Source organism: Microtus pennsylvanicus, chromosome 22, assembly GCF_037038515.1.
Source record: "Microtus pennsylvanicus isolate mMicPen1 chromosome 22, mMicPen1.hap1, whole genome shotgun sequence".
Taxonomy (NCBI): Eukaryota; Metazoa; Chordata; class Mammalia; order Rodentia; family Cricetidae; genus Microtus; species Microtus pennsylvanicus.
The window spans coordinates 14488105-14496014 of NC_134600.1; the positions used below are offsets into that span (position 1 = coordinate 14488105).

Genomic DNA, 7910 nt, shown 5'->3' on the forward strand with positions numbered 1-7910 from the left:
TCTGAGTAATATTTCCATTTAGAGAATATGCTACACATCTCCTTTGTGCCTCTGATGCTGTTCCACCTTCTCTAATCCCAGAAGACCATCTTCTCTAATGGCTGTGACATCTGAGACATTCCACAGGCTCCACAGAGTACCTGCTGCTTGTCATCATGGCCTGTGATAACTAGCTTGCTATTTGTCAGCAATGTAGGTACCTGTGCACATGAGCCGCAGGTTTTTCTTCATGCCTCCAAGAGTCTTCTGGATACACTACCTCTTCAGTTTGCCATGACACGGTCATTGCCATGAGAGTGCCCTTGTATGGCCAAAAAGTATTCAGACACTTCACCTGCAAGGTCCTGGATGTGCTAAAGCTGGCCTGTGGTGACACATCAGTCAGCAATGACGTTGTCCTTGTGGGTGCCATCCTTCTGCTGTCTCTACTCAAGTACCTCATTTGCCTTTCTGACATGCCAATCCTGGTCACCTTCCTAAAGGTGTCCTCAGCCAGCAGGCCCTGCAAATGCTTTTCCACCTGCTTGGAGCACCTTGCTGTGGTCCTATTTTTCTATAGCATCATCATGTTCATGTACATGGAACCTATAAACAAAAGGGCTATATCTCTAACATGGTCTTCACAGTCTTATTTTGGTTCCATAATAAGTTCTTTTTTTCCCAGTTCTTGAGTCCCTAGTCTGTTGATGCTACAAATGTGCACTCACTATGCTTATGAATTTTTTTTTTTTTGGTTTTTTGAGACAGAGTTTTTCTGTAGCTTTTTGGTTCCTGTCCTGGATGTAGCTCTGTAGACCAGGCTGGTCTCGAACTCACAGAGATCCGCATGCCTCTGCCTCCCGAGAGGTGGGATAAAAGGCATGCGCCACCATCGCCCAGCAACCAATATTTAATATGATATTTTGTTCTTGTTCAGACAAATAAATCTTGCCTGGATATTAGAGGGCAGAGCTAACATCCACTAGTGGACCACAGGATCTGGCAAGAAGTGGATCATGACTTTAATCCCTGCAATTGGGAGATGAAAAAAAGAATCTAATCCCCATTTGGTTTGAGGATTTGGGGAGGTAAGAAGTGAATGTGGCTGGTGTGTTGCTTATCTGTTCTCTCATGTTTACCCCAAAATCTGACTCTGGAATTTTATTAATAATATTAATTAAAATCACACTCCAATCATCATTTTATTTGAATAGTGATTTTTTTATTTTTTAAAAAGAGAAACTATCTTTATCCATTATACATATCAATAAAAGTTTCCACTCCCTCCCTTCCTCTCATTTTCTCCAGTTAGCCTCCCACCCAATCCCATATACATTCCACAGAGAGAGTAGGTACATTGCTTTGTTGTAGAAGATCTCAGGCCCTCCCTACTATATCAAGGCTGAGCTAGGCATCCATCCAAAGAGAATGGACACTGGATTTTTGACAAAGTAGCTAAAGTTATACAATTACAACCTCTGTCTTTTTCAAAAAACACCCATTGCTCATAATTGCTAAGCTATCTCATGCCACATTTTTATTAAAAATTTATTCTTATACATTTTAAGTAAAATATATTCAATTTCTTTACCCCTTCCTTGTCTTATCTACATGCCTTTTCAAATTCTTCTTTCGATTTCTTCCTTGTTAAGTGTGAGTGAATAGTAGGTTTAAAAAGGTGAATAAAATCTGCTGGGACCATTTCTGTTGTCTGTGTGTTATAGTTTCAAGACTGAACAGCCTGTTTTGAATACACAAATAGAGAGGTCATCCAAGCATGTGGATAAATCATCCACTAGCAGTAGAATTCTTATCTTTACTGAGCAACATGAGTTTGAGCTTTATGTTATCTGGACTGCCTTTGACAGAAAACATGAGTAAGAATAGGAAACTTGGAAGAGTGTTTACCTAAGCCAACACTTCCTGGTGCCATGCCCTTGAAGTTGTGCAGCCTCAGAGATGACTATGGACATTGTCCTCCACCAATTAGAGTATCCCCATGTCCAAATGGGCATTTTATTTTTTTTTTAAAGATTTATTTATTTATTATGTATACAACATTTCGTCCATGTATGGTTGTGTGCCAGAAGAGGGCACTAGATCTCATTATAGATGGCTGTGAGCCACCATGTGGTTGCTGGGAATTGAACTCAGGACCTCTGGAAGAGCAGTCAGTGCTCTTAACCACTGAGCCATCTCTCCAGCCCCCAAATGGGGATTTCATTAGGCAAAGTCCACATAGCCAGGAATTTCAGGAATTCATGATGGGGAACAAGTTGACCTCAAACTTACTGAGGTGGGCTGCACGCATACTCCTGTGTGCTATGATAAAGCCATGCACCTCTAAGTCTAGTTGAAATAGGTGTTTTTAAAGGACTTATCATTGGGACAGGCGGTGGTGGCGCACGCCTTTAATCCCAGCACTCGGGAGGCAGAGGCAGGCAGATCTCTGTGAGTTCGAGACCAGCCTGGTCTACCGAGCTAGTTCCAGGACAGGCTCCAAAGCCACAGAGAAACCCTGTCTCGAAAAATAAAAAAAAAAAAGGACTTATAATTGAATCAGAGAAAGAAATAAGATTTACAGGGAGCACCATTGTTTTAATGAATAGCAAGGTTTCTTGAAATTCTATAGTTTGAATAGCCAAATCATTTCATATGTTCTCAATAATGGGTTATTTTCTTTGCATTGTTAATTATTCTGTTTAAAAATAAAGTGCGACTGTGTGAATACACCTGTGCCATGATGTGTGTAGTACTGACAGGAAAACTAACAGGGGTCTATGATCTACTTCCACTTTGTGAGTTCTAGTCATGATCCATGGGGAACCATTTGGCTGCAAGTGACCTCAATGGCACTTCTTTGTATTTCAAAATTATTCACCAATGAACTCATATAGAAGTGTGCACATGGAATCACCCAAGTGGAAATATGAGAAACACCTGTAGAAGTCTTATCGGTAACCCAGAGATAGAACTCAGGTTCTCAGAATTAACAGCCATGAACATTACTAAATGAGGCAATTCTCTGAAGAATTCTCTGAAGAATTCAATTCTTATGGTTTCTTTAAAATATTTATTTATTATGGATACAATATTCTGTCTGAGTGTATGTCTGCAGGCAAGAAGAGGGCACCAGGCCTCATTACAGATGATTGTGAGCCACCAAGTGGTTGCCAGGAGTTGAACTCAGGACCTCTGGAAGAGCAGGCAATGCTCTTAACCACTGACCCATCTCTCCAGCCTACAATTCTTATATTTTAAGAAAGTGTTAGAAATAAATATTTAGCCCACAGAATAAACTAATTAGATATGTATGATGGTGTAAATATTTTTCTAAGCAAGAAGATTTATTATTCAAGATGTCTTGGGTCCTTATACTTTGAAAAAATTTACATTTACAATCTGAAAAAAGACAATAATTTACTGATGTACTATTTCTTCATATCAAATTTGATCATCATTGATATACTTCTGCGGGAAGAAACTATTGTATACTAGGCAAGAAACCTAACCTTAATCCCGGTAGAACATCAAGTTATGGTATAAAATACACAACTGATTGCTGATTATTTTACTTTATTATATTATATCACATAAATGAAAATATATTTGAATACACACATGAGGTATTTAATGTTTCTTATAATCACATTTTTCAGTCATTTTAACATTAACATTTTTAAATTGTGTTGAGAAAACAGAACACATTGGGAGTTCATCATCTACCCTTGAACTTGTGCTCAGGTGGCAGACATATGAGCATCATGAGTTCAAATGTATCTCTGAATCATTACTGACATCCAAGCCAGGATGAATAACAAACAAAAAAACAACAAGGGATTTTGTGAAACGATGAAAATCAAAACCACGAACAACAACTGACCACCCTTTCACTTACACCCTTACTTGAGAAGTATGATCAGACATGTTCTAATATTTTAATAACCAATGGGACACTTCAATGATGGGAAGGCCATTTTATATATTACATCAGAAAAATACCTATTATTAGGCAAAGGCACAATAGAAGCTGAACAAAATCCATAGAAAAATAAAATGACTACAAAATAAATTTTAGTAAATGGAGTGGCCACAATATAAAACTTTAGTACCTACCTCAAATGTTTCAAAATAGAAACCAAAATGCAATGATTTCCAGCATCAATCTTGAGTGAACGTGTTACATAATTTACTTCCTCCAAGGCTATGATGAAAGTAATTTTTCTTCAAGCTGAAGACAACTTTGATGGCTAAAGTCACTAAAAATTGTTTTCATGAATAGGGCTTTCTGCTTTATGAGTTTGTTCCTATTTCCAAAATTCAATGAGATATAAATAGACATTAAAATATTTATAGCACTAGAGTCATGGTTAGGTGACTAAGAAATCTTCAATCCAAGGATTCAAGTCAGATTTTTAACAGCTATCTGTAATTTCTGCTACAAGCAGATCTAACGTGTTTAACTTTTCCAGGATGCAAAATGAACATTTACATTTCCCATCACACACACATCACATCATTACAATAAAAGCAATTTTTTTGTCTTTAGATATTTTTTAGTTCTTCAATTTTTATTATCAGGAGTGACTGAAATAAAAAATATAATAGAGTCCCATCTTTATTGTCATTATGGAAATGGCTTTAAGAGAAAACTCGTCAGAAGAATATTATTGCTTCCCACTTTTCAACTGGTAGATAGTTGCCATTGATAAAACAGACAAGCCCAGAGAATCTGTCCAGAATGTTCTTGATATGGTGTATTACACAACATGCCTGTTCTCGGGGAGAACACCTATGACATAATTATGTGTACTTCTTGATCTCATCATACAAGACAAGCACAGAGGCACCACCCATGCCCCTGAGAACATTGGACCATGCACCCTTGAAAAAGGCCTTGCTTCCTTCGTCACGAGCAATCTTCCTCCAGCAGTCGATCGTGCCTGTGTACTTGATGACAGTTCCTTTGCATCCTGACTGCATCATCATACGACGGCGAACCGTGTCAAAGGGATAGGAAGTCAAGCCAGTGACAGCAGTGACAGACTGTGCAACAATCCAGCTGATGAGGATGTGAGTGTTCTTGGGATCTGGAAGCATTCCCTTTGCAGTGTCATAGATGCCAAAGTAGGCAGCACGGTATATGATAATGCCCTGGACTGACACATTAAAACCTTGGTACAGGCCCCTAATCCCATCAGATTTGTAGATCTTAACCAGGCAGTCACCAAAGCCTTTGAATTCCCTTTCAGCTCCAGCTTTGCCCACATCAGCTGCTAGACGGGTACGGGCAAAATCAAGGGGGTACACAAATCACAAGGTTGTGGCCCCAGCGGCACCACCTGATGCCAGGTTCCCTGCAGAGTAGCGCCAAAACTGGGTCCTCTTGTCCACACCACCCAAAAAGATTTGCTTGTATTTATCCTTGAAGGCAAAGTTGAGAGCCTGGGTGGGGAAGTATCTGATGACATTGGCCTGGTTACCACACCAGAAGGACAGGACTCCCTGTTCCTTGGGGATGTGAACCACGCAGTCTATAATGCCCTCGTATTGCTTATCTGCCGTGATTTAGTTGCGGGCATGCTGCACCTGCAGCAGCAGCTTGACCACCGTCTTGGAGATGTCCGGGGCAATTCCACCTGCGAAACAGTCCTTGGCAATGGACACAGCTGCATCTGTCATGTTGAAAGAGAAAGAAAAGGCAGGGGAGCGCTGAACGGGAACTGGCTTGACAACCAGCTTCGACTCCCGGACTCTGGGCTAAAAGCAATTTTTTTTTTGGTTTTTCGAGACAGGGTTTCTCTGTGGTTTTGGAGCCTGTCCTGGAAATAGCTCTGTAGACCAGGCTGGTCTCGAACTCACAGAGATCCGTCTGCCTATGCCTCCTGGGTGCTGGGATTAAAGGCGTTTGCCACCACCGCCCGGCTTAAAAGCAAATTTTTAAACAATTTTTCACTCGTGAAAATTTTTCTTCTGTAAGCATTTATTAATGTAAAATAGGAGACGAGGTATCTTACAGCTTACTTACAGAGTTTTTCTTCATGAACTATTGGTTCATGTAACGAGAAAGCAAATTAAAACTAGAAATAAGAGAAACTAATCCTTGTAAGATGATGGTATCATTTGGGAAGATTTAGGCTATGAGAATTTACATCCATACACAGTTCCATTTCCAATACTCTGCTTTATGTGGAAGATTACAGCTGTGAATTCTTAAGTTCCAGCTTTAGTGCCATGTCTGACACTTTTTGTCATGGCTCTTTCATGGTGATCCTGTTATCCTCTAGAACCATGGCCTGAATAAGATGCTTTTATATGTGAAATAGACATCATATCACAACCAAAAAGGAGGCAGTACACATCCATAAATATTTACACCTGTTACATATTCCATGCAGTTGAAGAGAAGTATAAAATCTAAGGGTTACATTATTGTTCAAATTCATCCTGCAAGTCTTAAAACTCTGAAAGGAAGGATATACTGACTACCAAAAATTAGGCAATACCAACAGCTGTGAAAAGAAGTTTGTCCCACTCGATGTAGCAATTCTGTTCCTCTCTGAGAGACAGTCATTACAGCTGGGCTCTGCTCCATTCTTCTATGAAAGCTTCCTGTAGCGAGCTGCATGGTGTCACACATGATGGAGATGTATAATCGACTCCTGAGATGGCTAAGGCCTGACCTATGCTATGATCATGCAATGATTATCAGCTGCCTCCATATGCGTGAACCTATGGGCAGTGCCAACCTGGCAGTTCGGGGTTGGCAGCCCATGCCTACTTAAGGGCTCGGAGAGGGTTTGCCCAAAAGGAGAGAGGACAAAAGGAGGGAGGTCAAAGATAGAGAGGAAAAAAGGAGAGAGGTCAAAGAGAGGGGGAGGGGAAGAGAGAAAGAAAGAGAAAGTGAATAAAGTCCTGGAATAAACTGCAGTGAGAAGAGCTCCGGTGGTAGCATCATTCTTTGTGGGACAAGGGTGGCTGTGACAGCTTCCCAGCAGAAATGTCTGTTGCTGATCTTCTCCACTCTCTTAAGGGAGTCTCCCATAAGAGGTATCCATTGCTTCTGTGCTCTTCTGGGCAAAGTGAGTTTGCAAACAGTGATGTCAACTCCACTAGGGATTTCCTGATCCATTCCAGTGAAAGAAGGTGTTCATATAAATCTCAGTCAAGAGATTTATTTGGGAGGGAAGAATCCAGACTGTGACTTCTTCTGCAAGGCTGGAAAGGGGCAGCTGCCAACTGAAGGAGCATATGACTCACATAGGGCTTCTTGGAGCCAGAGCGCTTCGAAGGAGATTTAGAATGTGGGAATTGTGGGATTTAAATGCCTGGGTTTGAACAAGCTCAGAGATGGGCTGGATTTTGTGCTCTAAGATTGGTTTTGAGCTCAGAGAGACAACGGTTGATTGCAATTCTTTGGCTCTGGTTTGAGAGCAAAAGCAGATGCCTTTCACTGTCTGTTATTGATATGTGGCTGTGTTTTCAGGGTGATGTATCTTTCACTAGTTCTGGATTCAGGGGCAAAGGTTTTCCTTTGTATCTCATTTCAGTACCAGGTTGTGGTTTTTATCATGGTTTTATCTACTTCCCATGAGACTTCATAAAATCACAAATTAGATTTTGTCCATCACTCACCTAGTGCTAATAAAATAAAAGCTGGTATCCTAATGCTTGAACAGATTGTTGACACTATCATTTTTTACAGAATGAATACTGTTGGTTAATAGACTGTGTGATGGCTTCAGGTACCTGAAAGGATCAGATTGATTCAACGCAAAAAGTTTTACTCCTGTAAAAACTGCAAAACATATACCACACTAAGTTTATTATTTCACTACAGTATGATTATTCCCATGTTTTTGAAGAGTACACTCCTTAAGTTTACAGTTTCTCTCCAGGATGTTTGTTTCATGTATTTGGAGATTGTTGTG

The 7910-nt window shown here is 40.2% G+C and overlaps 1 pseudogene; it reads right to left on the reverse strand.

Annotated features, from left to right (window-relative positions):
• Positions 1 to 4782: 4782 nt before the first annotated feature.
• On the reverse strand, positions 4783 to 5661 carry LOC142839876 (ADP/ATP translocase 2 pseudogene; annotated as a pseudogene).
• Positions 5662 to 7910: the final 2249 nt, after the last annotated feature.